Source organism: Orcinus orca, unplaced genomic scaffold, assembly GCF_937001465.1.
Source record: "Orcinus orca unplaced genomic scaffold, mOrcOrc1.1 scaffold_64, whole genome shotgun sequence".
Classification (NCBI taxonomy): Eukaryota; Metazoa; Chordata; class Mammalia; order Artiodactyla; family Delphinidae; genus Orcinus; species Orcinus orca.
The window spans coordinates 69,543-87,470 of NW_026043749.1; the positions used below are offsets into that span (position 1 = coordinate 69,543).

At 44.0% G+C, this 17,928-nt stretch overlaps 1 long non-coding RNA gene across 1 annotated transcript in view; it reads right to left on the reverse strand.

Moving 5' to 3' along the window:
• Positions 1–490: 490 nt before the first annotated feature.
• Positions 491–17,928, reverse strand: part of LOC125963189 (uncharacterized) — a 524,668-nt gene continuing 507,230 nt past the window's right edge. The window contains exon 3 of the long non-coding RNA XR_007475002.1: positions 491–537. This is a non-coding gene — a long non-coding RNA (uncharacterized LOC125963189). The remainder of the gene's footprint in view (positions 538–17,928) is intronic.

The window sequence follows — 17,928 nt, forward strand, 5'->3', positions numbered from 1 at the left end:
TTGGCCAAAAAGGGCATATGCGTTTTTTCCTGAATATATTCAGGAAAAAACGCATACGCCCTTTTTGGCCAAGCAAGCAAGCTTGCAAAGGAAATCTGCACAACAATGAAGTCTCACTTCCCCCTGGTCAAAAGGGCCATCTGAAAAAAGTGTAAAATCCAGAAAGGCAGGACAGGCCATGGAGAACTGGGAGCCTTGTTATGCTGATGGGCGGGATGTAAATTGCCAACAGCCACTGGGGAGAAGTGTATGGTGTTTCCTGAAACATCTAAAAAACAAAGCAACAGAGCCTAGGGCACTTCCACATATGGTCCTATAGCTAAGGAATATAAAATAAAAAAGACACAGCCACCCCTAAGTTTGGGACGGCTCTGTTTACAAGAAACTCGTTTACGGGACAAGTTCAATATCACAGAAAGTGAAAAATGGATAAAGCAGTTGTGGTACTTACGTACAATGCAATATCACTCAGCAATGAAATCTATGTCATCAGGCCCATCGCAGCACAATGAGTGGATTCAGGTATGATGATTCTAACTGAAATAAGTCACACAGGAAAAGAAACATCATAAGATATCACTAATACACGGAATGTAAACTTGGCTACACAGGAACTGGATTACCAAAGAGAACAGGGTCTCAAATTTAGAAAACCAACTTATGCTTGCTTAAGGGGAAAGGTGAGTTGGGGTGCTGCATAAAACCAGAGATTGAAATGAGCACAGATAAAGTTCCTTAACCCAAATATGTAATAGACGAGAGCTACTCCTTGCTCAACGAAATGGACTCAACACCCCATATTAAACGCCTAAGAATGTACCTGACTAGTAAGTATCTTAAAACCTATGGATCTCTATGGCTCCGAAATAGTATCAAGCGTGTGTACAGGGGCATAAACGCAGCAGTGATAGGATTGGAGAGGTTCGGTGAGCAAATGAAGACCCTTTGAAGTCATATTGCATGGTACCCATTCCACGGGTCTCAACTCTCCAGGTTTAAGGGATTCTTCCTTCAGCTAAATCATGTATGTGGAACGCAGAGTATGATCAACCGTGTGATCTGGAGACGTGTTCCAATATGTCTCAGTTCTGGTCCCCTGGTACTCGGGTGCAACATTCCAGACGCTTTACTAACACTCTCCGGACTTGGAGAGTCAGTGCCTTTAACCTCCTGTTTGGCCCAGTTTGCAATTTCTGCGGAAGATGAACAGGAATAGGGAGAACCAATGAGAGACTAGCTGGAGGTGTCTGGACGGGCAAATTTAACTCTCATTTCCCACCAGGAAGAGGAATTAACCGAAGGTTCAGCGTGCCATGCTGGAACCAGATTAGGGCCTGAAGCAATCCTGCGGTGTTGCGGTCAGCTCACAAGAAAGCGAGTTGAAGAAAGGAGCTCAGGGGCACTGTAATTCACAAACCTGCAGAGTTATAAATGACAGCTATCGTCCAAAAATATAGTGAAGTAAGGCTGCCAAGAGGACTTGAAAGCGGGGCAGAATTGCAGGAAACCGATTTCAGGAGGTAGACTGGAATTGCATTTAAAGCATAGGAAAAGAGGCAGAACGTCGACAATGATGCACTTGGCCAAAAAGGGCGTATGCGTTTTTTCCTGAATATATTCAGGAAAAAACGCATACGCCGTTTTTGGCCAACCAAGCAAGCTTGCAAAGGAAATCTGCACTACAATGAAGCCTCACTTCCCCCCGGTCAAAAGGGCCAACTGAAAAAAGTGTAAAATCCAGAAAGGCAGGACAGGCCATGGAGAACTGGGAGCCTTGTTATGCTGATGGGTGGGATGTATATTGCCAACAGCCACTCGGGAGAAGTGTATGGTGTTTCCTGAAACATCTAAACAACAAAGCAACAGAGCCTAGGGCACTTCCACTTATGGCCCTATAGCTTAGGGAAATTAAAATCAAAAAGACACAGACACCCCTAAGTTTGGGATGGCTCTGTTTACAAGAAACTCGTTTACGGGACTAGTTCAATATCGCAGAAAGTGAAAAATGGATAAAGAAGTTGTGGTACTTACGTACAATGCAATATCACTCAGCAATGAAATCTATGTCATCAGGCCCGTAGCAGCATAATGAGTGGATTCAGGTATGATGATTCTAACTGAAATAAGTCACACAGAAAAAGAAACATCATAAGATATCACTAATACACGGAATGTAAACTTGGCTACACAGGAACTGGATTACAAAAGAGAACAGGGTCTCAAATTTAGAAAACCAACTTATGCTTGCTTAAGGGGAAAGGTGAGTTGGGGTGCTGCATAAAACCAGAGATTGAAATGAGCACAGATAAAGTTCCTTAAGCCAAATATGTAACAGACAAGAGCTACTCCTTGCTCAACGAAATGGACTCAACACCCCATATTAAATGCCTAAGAATGTACCTGACTAGTAAGTATCTTAAAACCTATGGATCGCTATGTCTCCGAAAGAGAATCAAGCGTGTGTACAGGGGCATAAACGTAGCAGTGATATTATTGGAGAGGTTCGGTGAGCAAATGAAGACCCTTTGAAGTCATATTCCATGGTACCCATTCCACGGGTCTCAACGCTCCAGGTTTAAGGGATTCTTCCTTCAGCTAAATCTTGCATGTGGAACCCAGAGTATGATCAACCGTGTGATCGGGAGACGTGTTCCAATATGTCTCAGTTCTCGTCCCCTGGTACTTGGGTGCAACATTCCAGACGCTTTACTAACACTCTCCCGACTTGGAGAGTCAGTGCTTTAGCCTCCTGTTTGGCCCAGTTTGCAATTTCTGCGGAAGATGAACAGGAATAGGGAGAATCAATGAGAGACTAGCTGGAGGTGTCTAGATGGGCAAATTTACCTCTCATTTCCCACCAGGAAGAGGAATTAACCAAAGGCTCAGCGTGCCATGCCGGAACCAGATTAGGGCCTGAAGCAATCCTGCGGTGTTGCGGCCAGCTCACAAGAAAGCGAGTTGAAGAAAGGAGCTCAGGGGCACTGTAATTCACAAACATGCAGAGTTATAAATGACAGCTATCGTCCAAAAATATACTGAAGTAAGGCTGCCAAGAGGACTTGAAAGCGGGGCAGAATTGCAGGAAACCGATTTCAGGAGGTAGACTGGAATTGCACTTAAAGCATAGGAAAAGAGTCAGAAAGTCGACAATGATGCACTTGGCCAAAAAGGGCATATGCGTTTTTTACTGAATATATTCAGGAAAAAACGCATACGCCCTTTTTGGCCAAGCAAGCAAGCTTGCAAAGGAAATCTGCACAACAATGAAGTCTCACTTCCCCCTGGTCAAAAGGGCCATCTGAAAAAAGTGTAAAATCCAGAAAGGCAGGACAGGCCATGGAGAACTGGGAGCCTTGTTATGCTGATGGGCGGGATGTAAATTGCCAACAGCCACTGGGGAGAAGTGTATGGTGTTTCCTGAAACATCTAAAAAACAAAGCAACAGAGCCTAGGGCACTTCCACATATGGTCCTATAGCTAAGGAATATAAAATAAAAAAGACACAGCCACCCCTAAGTTTGGGACGGCTCTGTTTACAAGAAACTCGTTTACGGGACAAGTTCAATATCACAGAAAGTGAAAAATGGATAAAGCAGTTGTGGTACTTACGTACAATGCAATATCACTCAGCAATGAAATCTATGTCATCAGGCCCATAGCAGCATAATGAGTGGATTCAGGTATGATGATTCTAACTGAAATAAGTCACACAGGAAAAGAAACATCATAAGATATCACTAATACACGGAATGTAAACTTGGCTACACAGGAACTGGATTACCAAAGAGAACAGGGTCTCAAATTTAGAAAACCAACTTATGCTTGCTTAAGGGGAAAGGTGAGTTGGGGTGCTGCATAAAACCAGAGATTGAAATGAGCACAGATAAAGTTCCTTAAGCCAAATATGTAATAGACGAGAGCTACTCCTTGCTCAACGAAATGGACTCAACACCCCATATTAAACGCCTAAGAATGTACCTGACTAGTAAGTATCTTAAAACCTATGGATCTCTATGGCTCCGAAAGAGTATCAAGCATGTGTACAGGGGCATAAACGCAGCAGTGATAGGATTGGAGAGGTTCGGTGAGCAAATGAAGACCCTTTGAAGTCATATTGCATGGTACCCATTCCACGGGTCTCAACTCTCCAGGTTTAAGGGATTCTTCCTTCAGCTAAATCATGTATGTGGAACGCAGAGTATGATCAACCATGTGATCGGGAGACGTGTTCCAATATGTCTCAGTTCTGGTCCCCTGGTACTCTGGTGCAACATTCCAGACGCTTTACTAACACTCTCCGGACTTGGAGAGTCAGTGCCTTTAACCTCCTGTTTGGCCCAGTTTGCAATTTCTGCGGAAGATGAACAGGAATAGGGAGAACCAATGAGAGACTAGCTGGAGGTGTCTGGATGGGCAAATTTAACTCTCATTTCCTACCAGGAAGAGGAATTAACCGAAGGCTCAGCGTGCCGTGCCGGAACCAGATTAGGGCCTGAAGCAATCCTGCGGTGTTGCGGCCAGCTCATAAAAAAGCGAGTTGAAGAAAGGAGCTCAGGGGCACTGTAATCCACAAACCTGCAGAGTTATAAAGGACAGCTATCGTCCAAAAATATACTGAAGTAAGGCTGCCAAGAGGACTTGAAAGCGGGGCAGAATTGCAGGATACTGATTTCAGGAGGTACACTGGAATTGCATTTAAAGCATAGGAAAAGAGGCAGAACGTCCACAATGATGCACTTGGCCAAAAAGGGCGTATGCGTTCTTTCCTGAGTATATTCAGGAAAAAACGCATACGCTCTTTTTGCCCAACCAAGCAAGCTTGCAAAGGAAATCTGCACTACAATGAAGTCTCACTTCTCCCCGGTCAAAAGGGCCATCTGAAAAAAGTGTAAAATCCAGAAAGGCAGGACAGGCCATGGAGAACTGGGAGCCTTGTTATGCTGATGGGCGGGATGTAAATTGCCAACAGCCACTGGGGAGAAGTGTATGGTGTTTCCTGAAACATCTAAAAAACAAAGCAACAGAGCCTAGAGCACTTCCACTTATGGTCCTATAGCTTAGGGAAATTAAAATAAAAAAGACACAGCCACCCCAAAGTTTGGGACGGCTCTGTTTACAAGAACCTTGTTTACGGTACAAGTACAATATCGCAGAAAGTACAAAATGGATAAAGAAGTTGTGGGACTTACGTACAATGCAATATCACTCAGCAATGAAATCTATGTCATGAGGACCATGGCAGCATAATGAGTGGATTCAGTTATGATGATTCTAACTGAAATAAGTCACACAGAAAAAGAAACATCATAAGATATCACTAATACACGGAATGTAAACTTGGCTACACAGGAACTGGATTACAAAAGAGAACAGGGTCTCAAATTTAGAAAAACAACTTATGCTTGCTTAAGGGGAAAGGTGAGTTGGGGTGCTGCATAAAACCAGAGATTGAAATGAGCACAGATAAAGTTCCTTAAGCCAAACATGTAATAGACAAGAGCTACTCCTTGCTCAACGAAATGGACTCAACACCCCATATTAAAAGCCTAAGAATGTACCTGACTAGTAAGTATCTTAAAACCTATGGATCGCTATGTCTCCGAAAGAGAATCAAGCATGTGTACAGGGGCATAAACGCAGCAGTGATAGGATTGGAGAGGTTCGGTGAGCAAATGAAGACCCTTTGAAGTCATATTGCATGGTACCCATTCCACGGGTCTCAACGCTCCAGGTTTAAGGGATTCTTCCTTCAGCTAAATCATGCATGTGGAACCCAGAGTATGATCAACCGTGTGATCGGGAGACGTGTTCCAATATGTCTCAGTTCTCGTCCCCTGGTACTCGGGTGCAACATTCCAGACGCTTTACTAACACTCTCCCATCTTGGAGAGTCAGTGCCTTTAACCTCCTGTTTGGTCCAGTTTGCAATTTCTGCGTTAGATGAACAGGAATAGGGAGAACCAATGAGAGACTAGCTGGAGGTGTCTGGACGGGCAAATTTAACTCTCATTTCCCACCAGGAAGAGGAATTAACCAAAGGCTCAGCGTGCCGTTCCGGAACCAGATTAGGGCCTGAAGCAATCCTGCGGTGTTGCGGCCAGCTCACAAGAAAGCGAGTTGAAGAAAGGAGCTCAGGGGCACTGTAATTCACAAACCTGCAGAGTTATAAATGACAGCTATCGTCCAAACATATACTGAAGTAAGGCTGCCAAGAGGACTTGAAAGCGGGGCAGCATTGCAGGATACTGATTTCAGGAGGTACACTGGAATTGCATTTAAAGCATAGGAAAAGAGGCAGAACGTCGACAATGATGCACTTGGCCAAAAAGGGCGTATGCGTTCTTTCCTTAGTATATTCAGGAAAAAACGCATACGCCCTTTTTGCCCAACCAAGCAAGCTTGCAAAGGAAATCTGCACTACAATGAAGTCTCACTTCCCCCCGGTCAAAAGGGCCATCTGAAAAAAGTGTAAAATCCAGAAAGGCAGGACAGGCCATGGAGAACTGGGAGCCTTGTTATGCTGATGGGCGGGATGTAAATTGCCAACAGCCACTGGGGAGAAGTGTATGGTGTTTCCTGAAACATCTAAAAAACAAAGCAACAGAGCCTAGAGCACTTCCACTTATGGTCCTATAGCTTAGGGAAATTAAAATAAAAAAGACACAGCCACCCCAAAGTTTGGGACGGCTCTGTTTACAAGAACCTTGTTTACGGTACAAGTACAATATCGCAGAAAGTACAAAATGGATAAAGAAGTTGTGGGACTTACGTACAATGCAATATCACTCAGCAATGAAATCTATGTCATCAGGACCGTGGCAGCATAATGAGTGGATTCAGTTATGATGATTCTAACTGAAATAAGTCACACAGAAAAAGAAACATCATAAGATATCACTAATACACGGAATGTAAACTTGGCTACACAGGAACTGGATTACAAAAGAGAACAGGGTCTCAAATTTAGAAAACCAACTTATGCTTGCTTAAGGGGAAAGGTGAGTTGGGGTGCTGCATAAAACCAGAGATTGAAATGAGCACAGATAAAGTTCTTTAAGCCAAATATGTAATAGACAAGAGCTACTCCTTGCTCAACGAAATGGACTCAACACCGCATATTAAACGCCTAAGAATGTACCTGACTAGTAAGTATCTTAAAAGCTATGGATCACTATGTCTCCGAAAGAGAATCAAGCGTGTGTACAGGGGCATAAACGCAGCAGTGATAGGATTGGAGAGGTTCGGTGAGCAAATGAAGACCCTTTGAAGTCATATTGCATGGTACCCATTCCACGGGTCTCAACTCTCCAGGTTTAAGGGATTCTTCCTTCAGCTAAAACATGCATGTGGAACCCAGAGTATGATCAACCGTGTGATCGGGAGACGTGTTCCAATATGTCTCAGTTCTCATCCCCTGGTACAGGGTGCAACATTCCAGACGCTTTACTAACACTCTCCCGACTTGGAGAGTCAGTGCCTTTAACCCCCTGTTTGGCCCAGTTTGCAATTTCTGCGGAAGATGAACAGGAATAGGGAGAACCAATGAGAGATTAGCTGGAGGTGTCTGGACGGGCAAATTTAACTCTCATTTCCCACCAGGAAGAGGAATTAACCAAAGGCTCAGCGTGCCGTGCCGGAACCAGATTAGAGCCTGAAGCAATCCTGCGGTGTTGCGGCCAGCTCACAAGAAAGCGAGTTGAAGAAAGGAACTCAGGGGAACTGTAATTCACAAACCTGCAGAGTTATAAATGACAGCTATCGTCCAAAAATATACTGAATTAAGGCTGCCAAGAGGACTTGAAAGCGGGGCAGAATTTCAGGAAACCGATTTCAGGAGGCAGACTGGAATTGCATTTAAAGCTTAGGAAAGGAGGCAGAACGTCAACAATGATGCACTTGGCCAAAAACGGCGTATGCGTTTTTTCCTGAATATATTCAGGAAAAAACGCATACGCCCTTTTTGGCCAACCAAGCAAGCTTGCAAAGGATATCTGCACTACAATGAAGTCTCACTTCCCCCCGGTCAAAAGGGCCATCTGAAAAAAGTGTAAAATCCAGAAAGGCAGGACAGGCCATGGAGAACTGGGAGCCTTGTTATGCTGATGGGCGGGATGTAAATTGCCAACAGCCACTCGGGAGAAGTGTATGGTGTTTCCTGAAACATCTAAACAACAAAGCAACAGAGCCTAGGGCACTTCCACTTATGGCCCTATAGCTTAGGGAAATTAAAATCAAAAAGACACAGACACCCCTAAGTTTGGGATGGCTCTGTTTACAAGAAACTCGTTTACGGGACTAGTTCAATATCGCAGAAAGTGAAAAATGGATAAAGAAGTTGTGGTACTTACGTACAATGCAATATCACTCAGCAATGAAATCTATGTCATCAGGCCCGTAGCAGCATAATGAGTGGATTCAGGTATGATGATTCTAACTGAAATAAGTCACACAGAAAAAGAAACATCATAAGATATCACTAATACACGGAATGTAAACTTGGCTACACAGGAACTGGATTACAAAAGAGAACAGGGTCTCAAATTTAGAAAACCAACTTATGCTTGCTTAAGGGGAAAGGTGAGTTGGGGTGCTGCATAAAACCAGAGATTGAAATGAGCACAGATAAAGTTCCTTAAGCCAAATATGTAACAGACAAGAGCTACTCCTTGCTCAACGAAATGGACTCAACACCCCATATTAAATGCCTAAGAATGTACCTGACTAGTAAGTATCTTAAAACCTATGGATCGCTATGTCTCCGAAAGAGAATCAAGCGTGTGTACAGGGGCATAAACGTAGCAGTGATATTATTGGAGAGGTTCGGTGAGCAAATGAAGACCCTTTGAAGTCATATTCCATGGTACCCATTCCACGGGTCTCAACGCTCCAGGTTTAAGGGATTCTTCCTTCAGCTAAATCTTGCATGTGGAACCCAGAGTATGATCAACCGTGTGATCGGGAGACGTGTTCCAATATGTCTCAGTTCTCGTCCCCTGGTACTTGGGTGCAACATTCCAGACGCTTTACTAACACTCTCCCGACTTGGAGAGTCAGTGCTTTAGCCTCCTGTTTGGCCCAGTTTGCAATTTCTGCGGAAGATGAACAGGAATAGGGAGAATCAATGAGAGACTAGCTGGAGGTGTCTAGATGGGCAAATTTACCTCTCATTTCCCACCAGGAAGAGGAATTAACCAAAGGCTCAGCGTGCCATGCCGGAACCAGATTAGGGCCTGAAGCAATCCTGCGGTGTTGCGGCCAGCTCACAAGAAAGCGAGTTGAAGAAAGGAGCTCAGGGGCACTGTAATTCACAAACATGCAGAGTTATAAATGACAGCTATCGTCCAAAAATATACTGAAGTAAGGCTGCCAAGAGGACTTGAAAGCGGGGCAGAATTGCAGGAAACCGATTTCAGGAGGTAGACTGGAATTGCACTTAAAGCATAGGAAAAGAGTCAGAAAGTCGACAATGATGCACTTGGCCAAAAAGGGCATATGCGTTTTTTACTGAATATATTCAGGAAAAAACGCATACGCCCTTTTTGGCCAAGCAAGCAAGCTTGCAAAGGAAATCTGCACAACAATGAAGTCTCACTTCCCCCTGGTCAAAAGGGCCATCTGAAAAAAGTGTAAAATCCAGAAAGGCAGGACAGGCCATGGAGAACTGGGAGCCTTGTTATGCTGATGGGCGGGATGTAAATTGCCAACAGCCACTGGGGAGAAGTGTATGGTGTTTCCTGAAACATCTAAAAAACAAAGCAACAGAGCCTAGGGCACTTCCACATATGGTCCTATAGCTAAGGAATATAAAATAAAAAAGACACAGCCACCCCTAAGTTTGGGACGGCTCTGTTTACAAGAAACTCGTTTACGGGACAAGTTCAATATCACAGAAAGTGAAAAATGGATAAAGCAGTTGTGGTACTTACGTACAATGCAATATCACTCAGCAATGAAATCTATGTCATCAGGCCCATAGCAGCATAATGAGTGGATTCAGGTATGATGATTCTAACTGAAATAAGTCACACAGGAAAAGAAACATCATAAGATATCACTAATACACGGAATGTAAACTTGGCTACACAGGAACTGGATTACCAAAGAGAACAGGGTCTCAAATTTAGAAAACCAACTTATGCTTGCTTAAGGGGAAAGGTGAGTTGGGGTGCTGCATAAAACCAGAGATTGAAATGAGCACAGATAAAGTTCCTTAAGCCAAATATGTAATAGACGAGAGCTACTCCTTGCTCAACGAAATGGACTCAACACCCCATATTAAACGCCTAAGAATGTACCTGACTAGTAAGTATCTTAAAACCTATGGATCTCTATGGCTCCGAAAGAGTATCAAGCATGTGTACAGGGGCATAAACGCAGCAGTGATAGGATTGGAGAGGTTCGGTGAGCAAATGAAGACCCTTTGAAGTCATATTGCATGGTACCCATTCCACGGGTCTCAACTCTCCAGGTTTAAGGGATTCTTCCTTCAGCTAAATCATGTATGTGGAACGCAGAGTATGATCAACCATGTGATCGGGAGACGTGTTCCAATATGTCTCAGTTCTGGTCCCCTGGTACTCTGGTGCAACATTCCAGACGCTTTACTAACACTCTCCGGACTTGGAGAGTCAGTGCCTTTAACCTCCTGTTTGGCCCAGTTTGCAATTTCTGCGGAAGATGAACAGGAATAGGGAGAACCAATGAGAGACTAGCTGGAGGTGTCTGGATGGGCAAATTTAACTCTCATTTCCTACCAGGAAGAGGAATTAACCGAAGGCTCAGCGTGCCGTGCCGGAACCAGATTAGGGCCTGAAGCAATCCTGCGGTGTTGCGGCCAGCTCATAAAAAAGCGAGTTGAAGAAAGGAGCTCAGGGGCACTGTAATCCACAAACCTGCAGAGTTATAAAGGACAGCTATCGTCCAAAAATATACTGAAGTAAGGCTGCCAAGAGGACTTGAAAGCGGGGCAGAATTGCAGGATACTGATTTCAGGAGGTACACTGGAATTGCATTTAAAGCATAGGAAAAGAGGCAGAACGTCCACAATGATGCACTTGGCCAAAAAGGGCGTATGCGTTCTTTCCTGAGTATATTCAGGAAAAAACGCATACGCTCTTTTTGCCCAACCAAGCAAGCTTGCAAAGGAAATCTGCACTACAATGAAGTCTCACTTCTCCCCGGTCAAAAGGGCCATCTGAAAAAAGTGTAAAATCCAGAAAGGCAGGACAGGCCATGGAGAACTGGGAGCCTTGTTATGCTGATGGGCGGGATGTAAATTGCCAACAGCCACTGGGGAGAAGTGTATGGTGTTTCCTGAAACATCTAAAAAACAAAGCAACAGAGCCTAGAGCACTTCCACTTATGGTCCTATAGCTTAGGGAAATTAAAATAAAAAAGACACAGCCACCCCAAAGTTTGGGACGGCTCTGTTTACAAGAACCTTGTTTACGGTACAAGTACAATATCGCAGAAAGTACAAAATGGATAAAGAAGTTGTGGGACTTACGTACAATGCAATATCACTCAGCAATGAAATCTATGTCATGAGGACCATGGCAGCATAATGAGTGGATTCAGTTATGATGATTCTAACTGAAATAAGTCACACAGAAAAAGAAACATCATAAGATATCACTAATACACGGAATGTAAACTTGGCTACACAGGAACTGGATTACAAAAGAGAACAGGGTCTCAAATTTAGAAAAACAACTTATGCTTGCTTAAGGGGAAAGGTGAGTTGGGGTGCTGCATAAAACCAGAGATTGAAATGAGCACAGATAAAGTTCCTTAAGCCAAACATGTAATAGACAAGAGCTACTCCTTGCTCAACGAAATGGACTCAACACCCCATATTAAAAGCCTAAGAATGTACCTGACTAGTAAGTATCTTAAAACCTATGGATCGCTATGTCTCCGAAAGAGAATCAAGCGTGTGTACAGGGGCATAAACGCAGCAGTGATAGGATTGGAGAGGTTCGGTGAGCAAATGAAGACCCTTTGAAGTCATATTGCATGGTACCCATTCCACGGGTCTCAACGCTCCAGGTTTAAGGGATTCTTCCTTCAGCTAAATCATGCATGTGGAACCCAGAGTATGATCAACCGTGTGATCGGGAGACGTGTTCCAATATGTCTCAGTTCTCGTCCCCTGGTACTCGGGTGCAACATTCCAGACGCTTTACTAACACTCTCCCATCTTGGAGAGTCAGTGCCTTTAACCTCCTGTTTGGTCCAGTTTGCAATTTCTGCGTTAGATGAACAGGAATAGGGAGAACCAATGAGAGACTAGCTGGAGGTGTCTGGACGGGCAAATTTAACTCTCATTTCCCACCAGGAAGAGGAATTAACCAAAGGCTCAGCGTGCCGTTCCGGAACCAGATTAGGGCCTGAAGCAATCCTGCGGTGTTGCGGCCAGCTCACAAGAAAGCGAGTTGAAGAAAGGAGCTCAGGGGCACTGTAATTCACAAACCTGCAGAGTTATAAATGACAGCTATCGTCCAAACATATACTGAAGTAAGGCTGCCAAGAGGACTTGAAAGCGGGGCAGCATTGCAGGATACTGATTTCAGGAGGTACACTGGAATTGCATTTAAAGCATAGGAAAAGAGGCAGAACGTCGACAATGATGCACTTGGCCAAAAAGGGCGTATGCGTTCTTTCCTTAGTATATTCAGGAAAAAACGCATACGCCCTTTTTGCCCAACCAAGCAAGCTTGCAAAGGAAATCTGCACTACAATGAAGTCTCACTTCCCCCCGGTCAAAAGGGCCATCTGAAAAAAGTGTAAAATCCAGAAAGGCAGGACAGGCCATGGAGAACTGGGAGCCTTGTTATGCTGATGGGCGGGATGTAAATTGCCAACAGCCACTGGGGAGAAGTGTATGGTGTTTCCTGAAACATCTAAAAAACAAAGCAACAGAGCCTAGAGCACTTCCACTTATGGTCCTATAGCTTAGGGAAATTAAAATAAAAAAGACACAGCCACCCCAAAGTTTGGGACGGCTCTGTTTACAAGAACCTTGTTTACGGTACAAGTACAATATCGCAGAAAGTACAAAATGGATAAAGAAGTTGTGGTACTTACGTACAATGCAATATCACTCAGCAATGAAATCTATGTCATCAGGACCGTGGCAGCATAATGAGTGGATTCAGTTATGATGATTCTAACTGAAATAAGTCACACAGAAAAAGAAACATCATAAGATATCACTAATACACGGAATGTAAACTTGGCTACACAGGAACTGGATTACAAAAGAGAACAGGGTCTCAAATTTAGAAAACCAACTTATGCTTGCTTAAGGGGAAAGGTGAGTTGGGGTGCTGCATAAAACCAGAGATTGAAATGAGCACAGATAAAGTTCTTTAAGCCAAATATGTAATAGACAAGAGCTACTCCTTGCTCAACGAAATGGACTCAACACCGCATATTAAACGCCTAAGAATGTACCTGACTAGTAAGTATCTTAAAAGCTATGGATCACTATGTCTCCGAAAGAGAATCAAGCGTGTGTACAGGGGCATAAACGCAGCAGTGATAGGATTGGAGAGGTTCGGTGAGCAAATGAAGACCCTTTGAAGTCATATTGCATGGTACCCATTCCACGGGTCTCAACTCTCCAGGTTTAAGGGATTCTTCCTTCAGCTAAAACATGCATGTGGAACCCAGAGTATGATCAACCGTGTGATCGGGAGACGTGTTCCAATATGTCTCAGTTCTCATCCCCTGGTACAGGGTGCAACATTCCAGACGCTTTACTAACACTCTCCCGACTTGGAGAGTCAGTGCCTTTAACCCCCTGTTTGGCCCAGTTTGCAATTTCTGCGGAAGATGAACAGGAATAGGGAGAACCAATGAGAGATTAGCTGGAGGTGTCTGGACGGGCAAATTTAACTCTCATTTCCCACCAGGAAGAGGAATTAACCAAAGGCTCAGCGTGCCGTGCCGGAACCAGATTAGAGCCTGAAGCAATCCTGCGGTGTTGCGGCCAGCTCACAAGAAAGAGAGTTGAAGAAAGGAACTCAGGGGAACTGTAATTCACAAACCTGCAGAGTTATAAATGACAGCTATCGTCCAAAAATATACTGAATTAAGGCTGCCAAGAGGACTTGAAAGCGGGGCAGAATTTCAGGAAACCGATTTCAGGAGGCAGACTGGAATTGCATTTAAAGCTTAGGAAAGGAGGCAGAACGTCAACAATGATGCACTTGGCCAAAAACGGCGTATGCGTTTTTTCCTGAATATATTCAGGAAAAAACGCATACGCCCTTTTTGGCCAACCAAGCAAGCTTGCAAAGGATATCTGCACTACAATGAAGTCTCACTTCCCCCCGGTCAAAAGGGCCATCTGAAAAAAGTGTAAAATCCAGAAAGGCAGGACAGGCCATGGAGAACTGGGAGCCTTGTTATGCTGATGGGCGGGATGTAAATTGCCAACAGCCACTCGGGAGAAGTGTATGGTGTTTCCTGAAACATCTAAACAACAAAGCAACAGAGCCTAGGGCACTTCCACTTATGGCCCTATAGCTTAGGGAAATTAAAATCAAAAAGACACAGCCACCCCTAAGTTTGGGACGGCTCTGTTTACAAGAAACTCATTTACGGGACAAGTTCAATATCGCAGAAAGTGAAAAATATATAAAGAAGTTGTGGTACGTACGTACAATGCAATATCACTCAGCAATGAAATCCATGTCATCAGGACCGTAGCAGCATAATGAGTGGATTCAGGTATGATGATTCTAACTGAAATAAGTCACACAGAAAAAGAAACATCATAAGATATCACTAATACACGGAATGAAAACTTGGCTACACAGGAACTGGATTACAAAAGAGAACAGGGTCTCAAATTTAGAAAACCAACTTATGCTTGCTTAAGGGGAAAGGTGAGTTGGGGTGCTGCATAAAACCAGAGATTGAAATGAGCACAGAGAAAGTTCCTTAAGCCAAATATGGAATAGACAAGAGCTACTCCTTGCTCAACCAAATGGACTCAACACCCCATATTAAACGCCTAAGAATGTACCTGACTAGTAAGTATCTTAAAACCTATGGATCGCTATGTCTCCGAAAGAGAATCAAGCGTGTGTACAGGGGCATAAACGCAGCAGTGATAGGATTGGAGAGGTTCGGTGAGCAAATGAAGACCCTTTGATGTCATATTGCATGGTACCCATTCCACGGGTTTCAACGCTCCAGGTTTAAGGGATTCTTCCTTCAGCTAAATCATGTATGTGGAACCCAGAGTATGATCAACCGTGTGATCGGGAGACGTGTTCCAATATGTTTCAGTTCTGGTCCCCTGGTACTCGGGTGCAACATTCCAGACGCTTTACTAACACTCTCCCGACTTGGAGAGTCAGTGCCTTTAACCTCCTGTTTGGCCCAGTTTGCAATTTCTGCGGAAGATGAACAGGAATAGGGAGAATCAATGAGAGACTAGCTGGAGGTGTCTGGACGGGCAAATTTAACTCTCATTTCCCACCAGGAAGAGGAATTAACCGAAGGCTCAGCGTGCCGTGCTGGAAACAGATTAGGGCCTGAAGCAATTCTGCGGTGTTGCCGCCAGCTCACAAGAAAGCGAGTTGAAGAAAGAAGCTCAGGGGCACTGTAATTCACAAACCTGCAGAGTTATAAATGACAGCTATCGTCCAAAAATATAGTGAAGAAAGGCTGCCAAGAGGACTTGAAAGCGGGGCAGAATTGCAGGAAACCGATTTCAGGAGGTAGACTGGAATTGCATTTAAAGCATAGGAAAAGAGGCAGAACGTCGACAATGATGCACTTGGCCAAAAAGGGCGTATGCGTTTTTTCCTGAATATATTCAGGAAAAAACGCATACGCCCTTTTTGGCCAACCAAGCAAGCTTGCAAAGGAAATCTGCACTACAATGAAGTCTCACTTCCACCCGGTCAAAAGGGCCATCTGAAAAAAGTGTAAAATCCAGCAAGGCAGGACAGGCCATGGAGAACTGGGAGCCTTGTTATGCTGATGGGCGGGATGTAAATTGCCAACAGCCACTCGGGAGAAGTGTATGGTGTTTCCTGAAACATCTAAAAAACAAAGCAACAGAGCCTAGGGCACTTCCACTTATGGTCCTATAGCTAAGGAATATAAAATAAAAAAGACACAGCCACCCCTAAGTTTGGGACGGCTCTGTTTACAACAAACTCGTTTACGGGACTAGTTCAATATCGCAGAAAGTGAAAAATGGATAAAGAAGTTGTGGTACTTACGTACAATGCAATATCACGCAGCAATAAAATCTATGTCATCAGGCCCGTACCAGCATAAAGAGTGGATTCAGGTATGATGATTCTATCTGAAATAAGTCACACAGAAAAAGAAACATCATATGATATCACTAATACACGGAATGTAAACTTGCTACACAGGAACTGAATTACAAAACAGAATAAGGTCTCAAATTTAGAAAACCAACTTATGCTTGCTTATGCGGAAAGGTGAGTTGGGGTGCTGCACAAAAACACAGATTGAAATGAGCACAGATAAAGTTCCTTAAGCCAAATATGTAATAGACAAGAGCTACTCCTTGCTAAACGAGATGGACTCAACACCCCATATTAAACGCCTAAGTATGTACCTGACTAGTAAGTATCTTAAAACCTATGGATTGCTATGACTCCGAAAGAGAATCAAGCGTGTGTACAGGGGCAAAAACGCAGCAGTGATATGATTGGAGATGTTCAGTGAGCAAATGAAGACCCTTTGAAGTCATATTGCATGGTACCAATCCACAGGTCTCAACTCTCCAGGTTTAAGGGATTCTTCCTTCAGCTAAAACACGCATGTGGAACCCAGAGTATGATCAACCGTGTGATCCTGAGACGTGTTCAAATATGTCTCATTTCTTGTCACCTGGTACTTGGGTGCAACATTCCAGATGCTTCACTAACACTCTCCCGACTTGGAGAGTCAGTGCCTTTAACCTCCTGTTTGGCCCAGTTTGCAATTTCTGCGGAAGATGAACAGGAATAGGGAGAACCAATGAGAGACTAGCTGGAGGTGTCTGGACGGGCAAATTTAACTCTCATTTCCCACCAGGAAGAGGAATTAACCAAAGGCTCAGCATGCCATGGCGGAACCAGATTAGGGCCTGAATCAATCCTGCGGTGTTCCGGGCAGCTCACAAGAAAGCGAGTTGAAGAAAGGAGCTCAGGGGCACTGTAATTCACAAACCTGCAGAGTAATAAATGACAGCTATCGTCCAAAAATATACTGAAGTAAGGCTGCCAAGAGGACTTGAAAGCGGGGCAGAATTGTAGGAACCCGATTTCAGGAGGTAGACTGGAATTGCATTTGAAGCATAGGAAAAGAGGCAGAACGTCGACAATGATGCACTTGGACAAAAAGGGCGGATGCGTTTTTTCCTGAATATATTCAGGAGAAAACGCATACGCCCTTTTTGGCCAACCAAGCAAGCTTGCAAAGGAAATCTGCACTACAATGAAGTCTCACTTCCCCCAGTCAAAAGGGCCATCTGAAAAAAGTGTAAAATCCAGAAAGGCAGGACAGGCCATGGAGAATTGGGAGCCTTGTTATGCTGATGGACGGGATGTAAATTGCCAACAGCCACTTGGGAGAAGTGTATGGTGTTTCCTGAAACATCTAAAAAACAAAGCAACAGAGCCTAGGGCACTTCCACTTATGGTCCTATAGTTTAGGGAATTTAAAATCAAAAAGACACAGCCACTCCAAAATTTGGGACGGCTCTTTTACAGGAACCACTTCTTCAGCACAAGTTAAATATGCCAGAGAGCAAATAATGGATAAAGAAGTTGCGGTACTTACGTACAACAGAATACCTCTCAGCAATGAAAACTATGTCACCAAGCCCGTACCAGCATAATGAGTGGATTGAGGCACGGTGATTCTAAGTGAAAAAAGTCACACAGAAAG